This window comes from Anthonomus grandis, chromosome 10 (assembly GCF_022605725.1).
Source record: "Anthonomus grandis grandis chromosome 10, icAntGran1.3, whole genome shotgun sequence".
In the NCBI taxonomy this organism is placed as follows: domain Eukaryota; kingdom Metazoa; phylum Arthropoda; class Insecta; order Coleoptera; family Curculionidae; genus Anthonomus; species Anthonomus grandis.
In genome coordinates, this window is record NC_065555.1 from 25,217,737 (window position 1) to 25,234,356 (window position 16,620).

General features: G+C 32.5%; 1 long non-coding RNA gene across 1 annotated transcript; it reads right to left on the bottom strand.

Moving 5' to 3' along the window:
- Positions 1-2,563: 2,563 nt before the first annotated feature.
- On the bottom strand, positions 2,564-16,415 carry LOC126741675 (uncharacterized). Its single transcript, XR_007662268.1, has 2 exons — positions 16,257-16,415; positions 2,564-2,771 (listed from the first exon to the last, which is right to left on the bottom strand). It is a non-coding gene; the product is annotated as an uncharacterized LOC126741675 (long non-coding RNA).
- Between the last annotated feature and the right edge of the window lie 205 nt (positions 16,416-16,620).

Genomic DNA, 16,620 nt, shown 5'->3' on the forward strand with positions numbered 1-16,620 from the left:
GCGAAAAGCAGTCCAGCATGTAATTAAGCAATAGGACAAAATGTGTCGATCCTTTAATTATAATGTCAAGAGGTGATGACAGTTCGTCAGATGACGAAGAAGACTACAATCTATTATAATTTAAAATTGTTATACACTGTTCAAAAAGTGCCAGATCCAAAAGTGACATTTTCAACTGTTTTACTCTACATATTATGTTCAATAAATTTGTGAAAAAATATATTATTCCATTTAAACAAAAGTAACTTTCTAAAATAAAATGGCATTTAAGTACATTAATTATAAGGTAAAAAACAAGTCCCAGTTGCACGCCTTTGGCGAACCGTTTTCAATGTTTATCAGTGGGTAACAATGGGCAAAACTCATAAATTGACCCAAAACCGGATGGCACTACCTGCAATCAACGAAAAGAAAGAATTTTACATTGAAACTAATACCCAACTAAGGTAGTGGCATAAAATATTGGTGGATCACCAGGTACCACTTTTGCATACCTAATGAGGTTTTATTGCTCTACACACTTCTGAAATAGAGTATAGTAATAGTAGAGCGCTCCATCGTAATATCAAATATTATTATAGCTAAAGGCAAATAGATAGCTCATCTAAATTGAACGCCGCCGCCGTGAATCGCTCGGAGATAACAATGCCGGTAACCCTCGTGACGTCAAAAACTACAGTTCAAATAAATGGGAATATCCAATTATCTGTCTCTTGTCAAAAATATCCAATTATCACTCACTATTACGTCATGTAAATCTAGCATATTGTAGTTTGTGACGTCACAAATCGTACAACATTGCCCTTATGAAAATAGGCCATCCTCTTAGTTTTAGTATAATGTCCTTGGTATTCACCTCTACCTTATTTCGCGCATGCGCTTCATAGGTTGAAAACGTTAAAATTTAAAGAAAAAAAAAACATCCTCATATCAATCAGCTTGTCGCGCGGGCCTATAGAATATGAGGGAAGTGTTCCTATTGGTTGGATTTTATAGCTTCAAAATATGTGGAGAGTAGGAGAGTTAAATAACTGATTCGTTTTCAGTATAATCTGTGCTAACTACTCACTATACCTACCTATTTTAAGAAAAGAGTTTTATAATTTTTTAAAACGCAAGAGAGAATGGGGGCTTACATTATTCTAAAAGAATATCGTTGACGTCATATATTTTTTTTAAATACAATGCAGGTAAAATTTTCTTCCAACTATAAAATTTTTAGGTCAACGTGACAACCATGCTCCAAAAAGTTCAAGAAGGACAAAGCGATATCATGATCATGGCATTATACGGTTGTTTAAGGTGGTTGTGTGGGACTGGCGGCACTATACAACCTTTATAGAATCTCTTACATCCTAACGTCAAAAATGAATCTATTTATTATTGTTATTGTGTTGTCGCCTGAGATTTTAATTTTGCCTTTGTGTATAATAATTATTTTTTTATACAATATAAGTTATATTTAAAATAGTCGAGACTATTGAAAAAGGAAACAAAGAACTCACTGTTGTTCCTATGCGTTGGGAACAATGTGGAACCCTGTTTTGGCCCAAAAAATTTGCATATAAGTATCAACAGGATCCAGAATCCGCTCCTGACCCTAACTGGATGTCCATACCATGCAAGACAAAAAGACAAGGGTTTGCATCATTTCAAATGGCAGAAGAAGAATTATCCAAGGTGGTAGATGCCAGTGAGAGTACCACAGAAAACGAAGAGCAGCAGAGCCCCGCCTTGCTCAAAAGACCCCGAAGAGCAGTAAAGGTTCTTCTCCCAAAAACACCGCTGTCACACCGTCATCAGCTGATTTAAATGATTTTCTAACTTCAATTTTTTTCTCAGTTTCAGAAAGCAATTTTGTATTTTCTTCGTCATCAGTAGAAATCGGACCATCATTTACATTATCAAAATAAGTATCCTCAGATTCCAGATTTGGAATATCCATACTATTACTATTACTAGTATTGTCTGGTTTGTCTTGTGGGATCGGAGGAATTATGTTCTCAAGCTCTGTGGTATCAGGCCTACTTCCATTAAAATTAGAACAAACAATCTCTGGATTACTTGCAAGAATTTGTTGATATTTTTTCTTACAAGCTCTTTTAATATTGCCATTGTATTATTATTTTAATTAAATTTGTCACCCATCAAAATAAAATATTTTAGTGCAAAAGTGAAGTTACGGCATTCTCTTCACTCTTATAACGCAGATCTTAGAACAAATTTATTCTGTCAGACACTGTTTTATCCTATAAGGCATTTATAAAGGAGAATGTCGTATAGTATCTAAAGTTCACGTATAAAAGTGTTTTATTATGCAGTGCACTTCAATGTTATAAAATATTTATTATGCAACACTATACAGCTTTTATAAGACAAGCTTAAGTAACTATTTTATTGTGCTCTAATATAGTATAATATAGAACTCTTATACAATAGGTATACAGGTCTTATAAAATTATATTTCTGATATTGTATAAAACTTGCTTATAACATATTATATCATTTTAAAAGAAATGATCGTATATTACGTTATAGGATATATCGTAAAAGCCACTATAAAACCATTTAATACAACAATTTTATTTATAAAACAAAATTATCGCAACAAAAGGCTTAATAAAAACAAACAGTCCCTAAAATAATGCTATTCGATTGTTATACAATTATTCGGTTCTTTTAGAATTCCATTTTGCTAGTTGGGATGTTTCCGCCTGATGGGCATTACAGTCTAACAATGCCCGTGGTGCATACCATGCTTTATGTTTTACCTAAAAATTGATTTTTATGAACAAAAATTATTTTAATATTAATTAAAAAATAGGGTCTACCTTAAAATGGAAAAAATTCCACAAAATATAAGAGAAAAGTCCATAAAAGCGACCGAAAATCTTTTGCCAGTTAAATCAAGGCAACAGTATGATCGGGAGTATGGCATATTTGGTATTTGGAAAGATGTCAACGCAATTGGTCAAATAACCGAAACCGTTCTAATGGCATATTTTCAGGAACTGGTAAGTTATTGATTTTATTTTAATAGGTACATATGTTTTACAAATTTTAATATTTTTAGTCGGAAAAATACAGTCCGAACTCTCTCTGGACCAAGTATTCTTCCCTAAGGTCTACGCTAATGGTCTATAAAAATAAAGACATCTCGCAATACCATCGTCTCATCATTTTTAAAAGTTAAGTCGAAAGGATATGTGCCGAAGAAGTCTAAAGTTTTGGAAGGAGAACAATTAATAAAATTTATTAAGAAGGCTCCTGATAATATCTACTTGGTACATAAAGTTATATTGGTAATGGGTGTTTTTGGAGGTTTAAGACGAGATGAGTTGGTCAAAATGACCATTGATGATATTGAAGATAGAGAAACGGTCTTGGTTATAAAGGTACCAGAAACTAAAACTTTAACTTCAAAAAGTTTTACTATCATTGAAGAAGATTTAGGCGCTTTAAATTTAATAAAAAACTTTATTTCCAAAATAAAAATTACAATTTTGTCCCGGAAAATGTAGCTGATCCCACTATAGAATGGTCGGTGTTTTTTGTGATGGTAGAGGTGGCAGCACTAAAGCTATTTTGTATAGTTTGTAAATTGTCCATTAAAATTATTTTTGTATAAAATGGATGTTTATTCTTTATTATGAGAGAAATAAAATTGGATAAGCAATAAAATTTCCGGGCATTATCATAATTTCCGCTTATAATGCCCTAGGTGTGATAGCAGGTATTATTGCTACCATAACATATTCCGTTTCTAAGGTATTATAAATCAATAATAGATAGGTAAAACATAAAAAGTCTTACGAACCTTGTTCAAAGTCGACGAATACCTCTCGAAGAACTCGATCTTTAATCATTAATACCGTGAAATGAGCTGAATTTGATTTCGCGGGACGACTTTGATCACCATATCAAAATATTTTACATTTAAATTTCCCGCGCATATTAAGTGTGGATTTTTTCCATTCGGTAAAAAATCAGTATTTAGTAATGGTCATAGAGAAATGAATATTAAAAGAGTGTTTGAAAGGTAGCCTAAATTGATCATCAAGTTTTAAACCTTAACCTAAGATATTTAGTTCGGTTAGACGGCATCGAGGGCCAACTTCTGTCATAATTGTCATTATTATTATCGATTTTCTTTCCTTCCTTGCCTTCACCCACCTTCGCATCATCGATCGTCGCCATTGCTTATTCCTTTTTATTTGGGCGTCCATTGGGTGTGTTCTTTTCTCAACAAAAAATAGTTAAAAATGTAGCTTAAAGTCATTAAAATGTAATTTCATCATATAGGCAGAAGCTTTTTCGTTGTTTTATTGTGTGGTTTCAGATCCCTAGGATGGGGTAAGTGCAATTTTTTTTATCAAATAGTTTTCACCATGTTGTAGGTCACCTAAAATTGTTGTTTACCATTTTAAAACTGCCCTAATAATGTCATCACCAGGAAAATTAATTTTTAAATGCAAGGCACCCACTTGTTCTAATACATACTATTGTCCTATTGAAGATTCATACAAAAATAAAATTTTCTTTAAATTTCCTGAAAGTGACATTATTAGGAGGTCCCAATGGTTTAAAATACTTGGTTTAAGCCCAACCTCAACAAGGTGTTATTTATGTCAAGACCATTTTGAGGATATTTCATTTACTAGTACTATACATACTTATTTAAAAAAGTGTGCTCTCCCAATTGCTGGCCCAAGTATTATTCAAAATGCCCCAGTACTGGTTGAGGCACAAGTACCTTGGGAAGATACATTGACTTTATTACCTGCTATCATAATCCAGCAATCTCAATATAATGTTCAGAATGAACATAATTATGCTAGACCACTTTTTACTAGGTCTGACGAAAGGTATCATCAGTGCTTTGCTGCTAGGAAGTACCAAAAGCACAATAAGTGAAACAACTTCCATTCTACCAGGTCACTACTCAAGGAGATACCTCACCTCGATAAGATGGGAATAAGATCCAGGGATTCTCTTTGAATATTTAAGAAAAAGGACCGATGACATCTAGAATTAAGGGTATACATCAGTGTCAACTAATTTTTAATATCATACTCTCCATAAAGAATATTTTAATTACAGGATTAGTTTTTATATATTACCACTCTCCTAACATTTTTGGGTACCCTCTGTACAAAAAAGTAGGTAGTAAACGTAAAATTTTTAGGGCATATTTTTGAGAAATATAGTTCTTATGTCTGTAAATAATTAATTTATAAATTTGATAAATTGTAATTTTTGTATCATATCCTCAAAATGTAAAATGTAAAAAGCAAAATACATACCATGGAGTGTTGTGCTAAAGCAGCATAAAAACAAATTGTATCAGGATCCCTTTTAAGACAATAAATTATAAACTTACTTTACAATTGACTTAAATTCTACCCCTACCCTTGTTAATTTGTTGATAACAGTGAAATTAACATTGTTAGTATCGAGCATTTAATTCTCAAAATAGGACTAAATATATTATACTTAATCTCTAAAATATTGTCTTACATAATTGACCCATTAAATCTTTTTTTGATAGCGTATTGGGCTGTAAAATCTCTTTCACATTCTCTAAAAATCAGTGAAAAAGTGCAATTAACGATTTATTTTTTTGAAGGGCCTAAATGCATTAACTTAACAGCTTAAAAGTAGATTTGATGAATTTAATGTCAAAACACTAACGTATTCAATTAAAAAATGTATAAAATAAACTTAAATTACAAACATTATCACTCTTAGCCTCTTCAAAAATTAAATTAATACACTTGCACTATTTCATAATTTTTTAGAGTTTGTGATCGAGATTCACAGCCTTTACGCTGTTAAAAATTGATTTAATGGGTCAATAATTTTAAATTTCGCGCCATTCTAAAATTTTGAATAGCCGAACTAAAATAATTGACATTTGTCACAGTCGGTAAAATAGTCTACTGTAATACCGATCCGTCATAGAAATGACAGGCAGATTTCTATGACGGATCGGTATTACAGTAGACTATTTTGCCGACTGTGACAAATGACAATTATTTTAGTTCGGTTAGACCGCAACCGCACGCTGCAATCGAGTTTAGGGTAAAGATGATGCCTACTTGTCACTATGGGATTGAACCCTCTCATACTTTTAATTACTCTATGGTAATGGTGTAGCTAGTGTTCCATGTGCATGTTTTTTGTCAGTTAAACGTTTTTTTGGAGTTTGCGGCTCTCAAACATGTAAGTAATATTTTCACAAAAATATAACCTTTCAAAATTTGACTGCTATTTAAAAATACATGCTAATTGTGGATATGTGCGTGATATATTTAGTATCCTGAATACCTTGTATTTTTATAACCTCAAAATGATGTTTGCGGCGTTGCCGGATTTTGTCAAATTTTAAGAGATTTATTGGATGGGGTCAAATTGATCAACTGAATGGGGTGAAATTGATCAGCAGATTGTAAAGCTTATATAATTTTAAGTGTATAGTACTACTAGTAATAATAATATTTTTGGTTTTAGAATATTGACATAATGCCGAGAGTTTATAAGAGAAAAGTTGGGGCACGAAGGTATAAAGACTACGGTCAAGAGTCCATAGAAAAAGCGTTAGAAAAGGTCATAAATGAAGGGTGGAGTTTACGCAAAGTTGCAAAATGGTTCAAGATTTCTTACGGGACCTTTATTAATAGATACCATGGGCGTCATGTTAAAAGTAATGGCGTCATGTTAAAAGTTAAGGCATATGGCAAAAAACCTGCTAGATACCCAAGGTCAGTCAGTGGCAAAATTTAAGGACAATTTACCCGGTACCGATTGGGTATTTTCGCTGTTAAAAAGACATAACAATGTAATAACTCAAAGGCTTGCAGCTAATATTAAAAGGGCTCGTGCTGATGTTTCCAGGCAAACATTAACTGAATATTTTGAAAACCTTAAAACAACTTTAAATGGTATTCCGTCGTGCAACGTATATAATTATGATGAAACTAATTTTCTTGACGACCCTGGGCGCAAAAAACTAATAAATTCCCGTAGAGTAAAATACCCTGAACGAGTGTGCAATTTTACTAAATCTGCAACCTCAGTTCAGAACCTGTGTGGTTCTGCAGCAGGAGTCCTTTTGCCACCATATGTATTTCATCGAGAAGAAAAAATGTGGGCGCAGTGGACTGAACAAGAACCAAAATTAGAACCCTGTTGCATAGATAGATGCTGTACAGCTGGATCATGATACAACCGAACGTCACATGGGTGGATGGACGCCGAAACTTTTAATGACTGGTTTAAGTCTGCGTTTCTTCCACATGCCAAAAGACAGCAAGGGCGAAAAATTCTAATAGGCGATAACTTAGCCTCACATTTCACAGAAGAAGTTATTAGACCGTGTGAAGAACTTAACATTGGATTTGTATGCCTGCCAAAGAATGCGACACATTTATTTCAGCCGTTGGACGTAGGGTTTTTCAGGCCATTTAAAATGGCCTGGAGAGAAGTCTTGCTAGAATGGAAAAATAGGTATCCGACACATTCATCAATTGACAAAAAGGATTTCCTACATTTGTTGCAAAAAACCTTGGTGACAATGGATAGTAAACTATCCAAAGATAAAATACCTCATGCGGTTAAACGAAATCTTATTTCTCTTTTTGAAGCAAGTGACATAGTCCCTTTAAATCCAAACCGAGTATTAGACAAGCTGCCTAGAGAAGATTTTAATCAAGACCAATGTAAAGGAATTATTTATAATATTAGGCAAATTCGTTAAAAGCAAAGTAGGTTACAATTTATTTATTATAAACATTAATAGTTGGTTTCAATAATTAGTCGACCTAGTATAGCAGCTATTTGCAAAATAAGCTATATCGCGGCTCGTATCTAATTAGGTAACTGTGACGCTGTTCAATTGCTTTTGTATGGAAATATTTTTCAATTCGTTCAATAAACAGTTTTAGATGGGGAATCTTCTTTGTTTTACTTGCCCTAAGTACCCAGCTATTACATGGCGACCCTTGGCCAGTCGAATCATGGAGAAATAATAAGTTTTGTTGAGGAAAAAGATTATTCTGGGCTTGATTAAAAGTAAAGTGTTTCTTTTTTACTCATTTTTCCAAATACAGTGTACTGGCGATAAGCAAATCAACAAAATGGGGCAAAGCAAATCCACTCACCAAGATTTGACAGAAAATGGGGTAGTCAATTCAAACTTTGTAGTGCAGGAGCAAGAATACAACATTACAAAGGACGTTAAAGCAGTTTTGTACATAATAGTTATTTTGCTTATTGTGATGGTGATCATAAAGTCCTTTCAAATGTACAAGAAGCATATAAGGAAGCAAATAACTCGTGAGCTTGCTGTTTCTACGATTAACTTGGCCCAGTTAAGAAGAGATACTGCCGCTTCAAACCCTATTATTAACCCTTAACCAGCCCATCGACAAACGACACGAGTTTTTTTAGTGACTAAAATAGTGCGCGTAAATCGAATGCAGCTATAGTAGTGCGGGTATACGAATGCAATTTTATCGAACAACCAAGGATAATCTACTGAGTAAGCCTTAATTTTCAATTTTATTTTTATTCCTGTTTTTATAATTCTAGACGGGTGTGTCTAATGATGTTTAGTTATATTTTATTATATATATTAGTTTATGTTTTTTGTTTTTTTTTTAGAAAAAAAGGGAATGCTATTTTATGCGTGTGAATTTTATATATTTTTTAATTGACAATATTATGCATCTAAGCAAACTATTCTAATAATATTGGGTTCTATGTCTTTAAACTGGCAAAGGATTATTAAAACTTTACTGGAATTTAAACAAAGGGCTATAAATAATTCCAAAAGGGCTATAAAAAAGGCCGTACCAAAAAATCCGGAAACAAGAGTCGATATTACGGACAATTTAGTAGAGTTATTCAATGAAACGACAGCCTTTATTAAGGATATTTGGGTGCAATTAGATAATCAGCAAAAGAATTAAACTAAGGACGTATTCCTTTTTATTAGAGATAAAGTAGTTAGGGCATTTGAGATATTAAAAGTTCCATATAAAGTACCATTAAGTTGTATAGAAAAAATTGATCCGTTAATTTTGGACGAGTATTATATATCATCGAGCGACGAGGAGGAAATAAATATGCCTTTGTCAAATTTAGAGTTTTTTAATTTGGCTGGGAAAATAGTACCTCAGGAGTTTGATGGCTCACATGACAGGCTACAATCATTTTTAGATGCTCTTACATTACTTAATGAAAATTCGGGCGATCATGGAGCAAACGCAGTAGCCTACGTTAAAACACGACTTACAAGTAAGGCTCGAGGTTTAATAACTACCGAAGCATCCCTTACAGAAATTATAAACACTTTGCGTTTAAAAATTAAAGGAGAGAGTTCACAGCTGTTAACAACAAAGCTATTAAATTTTAGGCAACATGCTAGAGATACCGTAAGTTATGCTTCGGATATTGAATCTCTAGCTGAAAAATTAAAAACAGCATATATTAGCGAGGGTGTCCCCGCCGATGTCGCAGCAAAGTATTCTACTGATCAAACAGTAAGAGCCTTAGCTCAAAATGCTAATTCCGAAAGGGCTAGGGTAGCTATAGAGGCAGGTACATTTACCACAGTGCAGGAGGTTGTCAATAAATTTATAAATATAAATAATAATGCACAGGCTTCAACTTCGAACATTTTTTATGCTAATTCAGGTCAAAATAATTTTAGAAATAATAACAGATTTTTTTATAATAATAGAGGTAGGCGACCTAATAACAATAATAATAATAATTATTACAATAACACTCAACGCAGCCAAAATTTCAATAGGCACAATAATGAACGCGGTAGAAATAATCGCGGTTTTAATAATAATACAAGTAACAGGTATAATAATGACAGACAAACTAATATCAATAGAGCCAACAACTCATTTCACAGGTCAGTTAGGGCAGTTAGCACAATACCTGACCAGGGAAACGAAATGGACCCCCAAACCGGGAGGTTGGGGGATATCTCGTAAATAATGTGTTTAACATGAACCTTTCCTTCTCCAACTTTGTTATATTTTTTACAGAAATGACTGGTCAGGAAAACACTTTTTTAATCGATACTGGTGCAGATATTTCTATATTTAAAAATGACACAATTAGTCCAAACAAAATTATAAACACACACACCCCTAGTCAAATTAAAGGAGTAACAGATGAGGTTATCACAACTTTAGGTATTGCAAGAACGGTCATTTCTGTTAATGGACACGAAGTCGAACATTCTTTTCACGTAGTAGATTCCTCATTTCCGATCCCGACAGATGCAAAATTGGGTCGAGATTTTATCGCTAAATTCAAATGTAATTTAAACTATTCGGATTGGACTATGACTATTAGGCCGAATGACAATAATATTATTATACCGATTCGAAATAGTATTTCTGAAGACTCTATAGTTATTCCAGCTAGGTGTGAGGTACTACGAAAGATAAAAAGCCTACAATTTGTTAAAGAAGATTCAGTAGTAGAAAATGCGGAACTAAGGTCTGGTATCTTTGTTGCGAGAACTATTGTCTCAAAAAATTCCCCTATTGTTAAGATTATTAATACAACAAGCGAAAACGTTACTCTTAATAATATTCAGCTAAAAACGACAAGCCTAGCAGAATTTAATATCTATAAAATCGATACAGAATATAACGATCGAAATTCTAATCTCATGACGCAGCTTAATGTTAAAGATGTACCTGAGTTTGTCAAAGAAAAATTAATTAAGTTATGCAAAGAATTTTCAGATATTTTTGCCCTTAAGTCAGATAAAATAACAGTTAACAACTTTTATCAACAAGAACTCCGACTAACTGATAGGTCACCAGTGTATATTAAAAATTATAGAATTCCGCATACTCAAAAAAAAGAAATAAACAAACAAGTCAATAAATTACTGGAACAAAATATTATAGAGCCATCAATCTCCAACTATAATAACCCAGTTTTGCTGGTACCCAAAAAATCTCCTAACGGTCAAAAAGCATGGAGGTTAGTCATTGATTTTCGCCAGCTAAATAAAAAACTCATTGCTGACAAGTTTCCACTTCCTCGTATCGATGATATATTAGATCAGCTAGGAAGAGCTCGGTGGTTTTCAGTAATTGATTTTATTAGTGGTTTTCACCAGGTACCCTTATGTGAAAACTCTCGAGACGTAACTCAGTTTAGTGTTGATGCGGGATCTTTCAGATTTACACGTTTACCTTTTGGACTATCAGTTAGCCCAAACAGCTTTCAGCGGATGATGTCAATGGCATTCGCCGGCATTACCCCTGAAAGAGCTTTTTTGTATATAGATGATCTTATCGTGATCGGTTGTTCTGAAAATCATCATTTTGAAAACCTGTATAAAGTTTTTGAAACATGCAGAAAATTTAACTTAAAATTAAATCCTGAAAAGTGCAAATTCTTTAAAAATGAAGTAACATATCTAGGTCACAAAATAACAAACAAAGGTATATTACCCGACGATAGTAAATATGACATCATAAATAAGTATCCAGTACCCAAAACTGCTGACGAAGTCAAGCGGTTCATTGCCTTTACAAACTACTATCGCCGATTTATACCTAGGTTTGCAGAAATATCAGCTCATCTTAATAAGTTAACTAGAAAAAATGTTACTTTTACATGGACGCCAGATTGTCAAAAATCTTTTGATGAACTAAAAAATTCTTTAATTTCACCTAAAATATTGCAATACCCTGACTTTACGAAACCATTTATAATAACAACAGATGCCTCAAAAATTGCATGCGCTGCAGTTCTTTCACAAAATTTTAATGGCAACGATTTGCCAGTGGCGTATGCCTCCCGGTCATTTACCAAGGGAGAATCCAATAAACCAGCCATTTTACAAGAATTAACAGCAGTTCATTGGGCAATTAAACATTTTTATTGCTATATTTACGGTACAAAATTTTTAGTGCGTACAGATCATAGACCGCTGGTATATTTATTTTCCATGAAAGATCCTTCATCTAAGCTTACGAGAATCAGACTAGACTTAGAAGAATATAATTTCGATATTGAATACGTAAAAGGTACGCAAAACGTTTGCGCCGATGCTCTTAGTAGAATTAGTATTCATGAACTTCAAGACGTTCATAGAGGCATTACTCAGGTATTGGCTATTACTCGATCTATGTCTAGAACTACCGAATCAATTAATAAACCAGTGTTGCAACAACCAATATTAAAACCATCTGTGTACGAAGCAGTGCGTAATGTTGACATTATTAAATTACCTTCACTGCATTTTCAAGTTAGACCTAATCATCTTAGGATGCTTATTAGGTACAAAAACAAGTTATATGCACAAAAAACTTTTAAAATCTCAAATGGCAACATTGCATTAGAGTATATGTTGTCTCAGTTGGATAATATAGCTGGAGATTTAAATATAAACAAAATAAAACTAAGCTTAGGAGATTCAATTTTTAATTTATGCGCAATTAATAAGTTTAAAGAGATAGGCCTTAAAATTTTAAAAAATACTAGTATTGCTCTTTCGCAAGTAAAGAAATTAGTTACAAATCAAAATGAAAAAATAAAATTAATTGAGGATTACCATGCTAACCCTATATTGGGCGGACATTGTGGCCAAAAACGACTTTTAAAAAAGTTGAAGGCTAGTTTTACTTGGAAAAATATCTCACGCGACGTCGCCAATTTTATAAAAAAGTGTCATAAATGCCAAGTAAACAAAATTAAAATTAAACTCGATGAACCACTAGTAATTACCCCAACCCCCCAAAAGCCTTTTGATATTGTCTGTATAGATACAATCGGCAGATTTCCCAAATCTGACGACGGTTTCGAATATGCGGTAACCATACAATGCGAACTAACAAAATACGTAGTAATTATTCCAATATCAGACAAACAAGCTTCAACTGTTGCAAAAGCTATTGTTAAAAATTTCATTCTTATTTATGGTCCTATGCGAGAAATTAGGACAGATATGGGAACCGAATATAAAAACCAGGTACTTGAAAATGTAACTAAATTCCTAAAAATAGATCATAAAATCTCAACAGCTTATCACAGCCAAACAGTTGGAGGCTGTGAACGAAATCATCGCGTTTTAAATGAATATCTAAGGATGTACATTAACGATTCAAAAACAGACTGGTCTACATGGACTCAATACTACGCATTTTGTTACAACACGACACCAAGTTCTTATCATGATTTTACCCCGTTCGAGCTGGTATTTGGGAAAAAAACTGATTTTCAAGATTCATTGAATAACTCTCAAGTTGATCCATTGTACAATATAGATGCTTACGATCAAGAATTTCGTTATAGGCTACAATTGGCACATAAAATGGCAGGGGAGTTTCTTAAACGAACAAAGTTGGACAGAAAAGCCCAACTTGACATAAACGCAAAAGTATCCAATTTGAGTCCAGGTGATTTAGTTACGGTTACAAATGAAAGTCGGCATAAATTTGACTCGTGGTACATTGGTCCTTTTTCAGTTATCGGCACAGAAGGCCCAAACTGCACTATAAAGGACGATAAAGGAAAATTATTTACTTTACACAAAAACCGCGTGAGAAAATATTTTGTATAAATAAGATTAATTTGATACTTTTGTAGTTATATTATATTCATGTACTTATAATTTATTGTTTGTGTACTTATGGGAGTATTTTTAAGTAAGAAATGTAATCATATATACTGACTTTGCAAAGTCGCTTATAGGTATTTTAAGGTTTAGGATTAAGTTTTTTATAGGTTTTTCAAGTCTTTTTTTTATTAAGTTAAGCTTAACTTTAAGAATCGGTAGGTTAAGTAATAAATGTAATTCAACATTTAAAAAATGTTTAATGTTTTATATTTTCCCGAAGAATGACCTTCACAAGTGGCCATAGTGAAGGTCCTTCTCCAAAAGGGGATGATGTAAAGGAATTATTTATAATATTAGGCAAATTCGTTAAAAGCAAAGTAGGTTACATTTTATTTATTATAAACATTAATAGTTGGTTGGAATAATGAGTCGACCTAGTATAGCAGCTATTTGCAAAATAAGCTATATCGCGGCTCGTGTCTAATTAGGTAACTGTGACGCTGTTCAATTGCTTTTGTATGGAAATATTTTTCAATTCATTCAATAAACAGTTTTAGATGGGGAATCTTCTTTGTTTTACTTGCCCTAAGTACCCAGTTATTACACCAAGCGCAGTACGTGTTGGTAAATTACTTACAACAACAGAGATTTTCAAATGCTCCAACAAGACGAAATAAGAAAGACAACAAAACTTGATGTTCAGCCAGGGAAAAGTGTGACAGCCCAAAATGATTCCAACAGTTCATACAGCGACGTTGAAGAGCCTATAACAAATGATAATTCCGACGATGACATGACCGCCGACGATCTATTTATCCAGTTGCAGGAAAACGAAGAAATTGAATATTTGGAAGTGAGTCAAAGTGAGATCAAAATTGGGACATTTTTATTGGTTAAAGTATTCGGGGGCATGCGAAAAAGTGTTAGCTATCGTTATATAGCTACAGTTCAAAATTTCAATGAAAACGAATTCGAAGTTCTGGGACTAAAGTCTGTTGATGGAAGAAAAATTGTTTTTAAACCACAAGAAGGCGACGAGTTTTTCATAGAGTTGGCAGATATAATTGCTATTTTGCCAGAACCTGCCGCTGAATGCGTCAAAGGTCAAATCATTTATCAATTCAAAAAAGCAGTAGATATTAAGGAGATGTAAATCCCTACTATACGCATTACTGCTTCTATCTATTAATTGAAGATTTGTTTCTTTACTTTTTGAATGTCTTTTATAAGTTTTTGTATTTTTAAACAAGCGCTTTTAATAAAGTATTTAAAAACTGCAATGTTTCTTTTTTATTTTACCTAAAAAAATAAGCAATTAGTGGAATTTTATGACTGATCAATTTCACCCCAAAACCTAGAATTATCTGTAACTTTTAAACGGATTGATGAACTTAAGCGGGGGTTAAATTGTTCATAATGCATTTTAAGGCATTGCAAGAAGAATACAATTATATGGCACTGATTAAAGTCACCCCCCTTTTGATATGAAATTGAATACCCCTTATTTTAGCATTTTTTTAACAACTTTAAATTTAGAGCAGATCCGATTGCAAAATCCTTTTACGGCATCCATACACAATCATTTATGATTAATTTTATTATCGATACGCAGTTATCAAAAGAGTTACAAGCAAATTTACAAACGTAATGATCAATTTAACCCCGTTTCACGGTATTTTCAAGTGTGGTTTATGACAAACTAAGAACTTAAATCTGAATTACTTTAAACAATCTGTGCACGATCAATAAATTATTAACTACCTTAATTGACTAAAATAAGTATAATTCATTCTTTATAAAACTACATCTAAGGTACTCAAACTGAGACATGAAATGATCGGTCGCTTAGAAAAGAGTGAATAAGTTTTAGAATGCAATTTTTGAGTTTTTTTTAAAAAGCCGGTACTTCGACTCCACATTTTTGAAGTTAAACCTCTTGAGTGTTCTTTTAACGACTTAAAAAAATTCTTAAAGGTATTTTTTCCTTACAAATTTGACAGATTTACTGTAGTAATAGGAATGAAAATAAACTACTTTATTGTAGAAAAATATTAAATAATATATAAATTATAATATAAAAAGTTAATAGATTTGCACGAGATATTCTTAGCAGTCTGACAATAATACGCATTTTCCATTATTATTTCTAGCATAACCTATTTTACAGATGCAGCATGGTAGACACATAGGTATACAATTAATATATTCCCGTCCACAGATTCTGTCGCAATTCCCGATATCGATACTACGATAAACAGATATCGTATACCTCATTAGTGGAACATTCCTCTGAAATTTAAAACGAACGAAGCTGTTTAAAATCAGCTTGTAACTTCATATTTTTAAGTTAAGGTATAAATGTTAAAATAAGATAAAAAACTTAAATATAAGTGTAAAAAAAAAATTATTTTTAACACAGCTTTTAAATTAATTTTAAATTTCTTAAATAAATAAAAGTTTTATAGCTATGAATGGCTCGTCAACAACTTTATATAATAAGATAGCAGGATTGAAAAATTCAAAATATATTTGAATTTTTTTTTAAATAAAATGATTGCAAAATATATGTAAATGGTTTCTTAACTAATTGAAAAAAAAGTTATTTTATTTTACACAATTAAGCGGAAAAATTTATATAAGAACTTTTACTTACCAGGCCGCACTAAATAAGAATAAACTTGACTTACTACAAATTAAATAAGAAGTAAAGCTAGATACGCATTTTTAAAATAAAATATATTATCCTGAGATAATTTGTTTTTAATAGAATACACCAAGTTGATTGTGCAGATAAATCAAAAGTGAATAGAGTTTTAAAATAAACGGGGTTTTTAATACTTGAATTGATAATCAATAACCCTCAGTACAATAGGTTTACTCATAAGATATAATTGAGTTATCGATTAAAAAATTTATTATTTTCATTGCGTAAAGCTTCCTCTAGATTGGCATCTAAAAGGTTATACAGGATGTTTTATTCCTTTCCGCTAAACTTAGCGGAAACTTAGCGGAGCTTA